The sequence below is a fragment of the Myotis davidii genome, unplaced genomic scaffold (genome assembly GCF_000327345.1).
Source record: "Myotis davidii unplaced genomic scaffold, ASM32734v1 C63428006, whole genome shotgun sequence".
NCBI classification, from domain to species: domain Eukaryota; kingdom Metazoa; phylum Chordata; class Mammalia; order Chiroptera; family Vespertilionidae; genus Myotis; species Myotis davidii.
The window spans coordinates 1-902 of record NW_006370039.1 but is presented as its reverse complement, the minus strand read 5'-3'; the positions used below and the strand labels follow the sequence as shown (position 1 = coordinate 902).

The 902-nt window shown below is 41.7% G+C and overlaps 1 long non-coding RNA gene across 1 annotated transcript; it reads right to left on the bottom strand.

Annotated features, from left to right (window-relative positions):
- Positions 1 to 22: 22 nt before the first annotated feature.
- LOC107181467 lies at positions 23 to 774 on the bottom strand. Its single transcript, XR_001512146.1, has 2 exons — positions 620 to 774; positions 23 to 62 (listed from the first exon to the last, which is right to left on the bottom strand). It is a non-coding gene; the product is annotated as an uncharacterized LOC107181467 (long non-coding RNA).
- Positions 775 to 902: the final 128 nt, after the last annotated feature.

Here is a 902-nt window from a genome sequence, read left to right as displayed (position 1 = left end):
TCTTCTTCTTCTTCTTCTTCACTTTCCTCCTTTTTTGTAGCCTTCTTTCCTACATCTCCAGCCTGGAAGGGAAAATGTGAAAGAATCCAAATCTAGGCATGAAACATTGTAAAAAAGGCCATCACTTCATTCAACACAGATCGTACTGACAGCCTTGTTCTAGATGTAATTGTGAATTGAAGCCAATTTAACTTACCAAAGGATTGGTGGGGACTTCAAAAATTCAGAATTAGGACCTTTGTCTCTGGGTTTGGAAGGAGAAAAATGTACTTGATAAATGAGCTGTCTCTGTAGGAGATGCTTTCTATAGCTTTGCTACTCGCTTTCTGACTTGAATCCTGTTCCCTGAAACGTAATGGCATCTCTCAAGACCTTTAATCCATTGCTAAGATGCTTGTCCTTCATCTTCTGTTATAATGTACAGGTCACTGTAATATCATGGGAGGAGGACTTGCACGGAAAAAGATCTTTCCTTATTTGTCAACCAGAAAATTGTATCGGCTCTTGCTTTCTCAGTGAGTTCAAAAGACAATACAGAATTCCCTGTATATAGTGTCAGGATAACCTTAAGCTTCAGTGGAGGAATGAGGTCATATTTAACCTTGGGGTAAATTATTACCTTCTTGGGAAGTTGGATGGCAGCCAGGCCTACATTTCCCGTTCCCGGCGTGGTCTCCTCTCCATAGCCAGGTGTCGTAGCAGAAAGGGTGGAGTTCTCAGCCTCGGATTCTTCATCTTCATTAGACTCTTCATTGTTTGCTTCTTCATTTGAATTCTCCTGGTAGAAATGTCCAGAGCAGAAAAAGTTATTGTAGCCAGAAGCTAACTTGAGATTTGTTGGCGTCATGGACCACTGTTGGGAGAAAAAGCTTTGTATCGCTCAGCCAGCTCGTCACCCATGT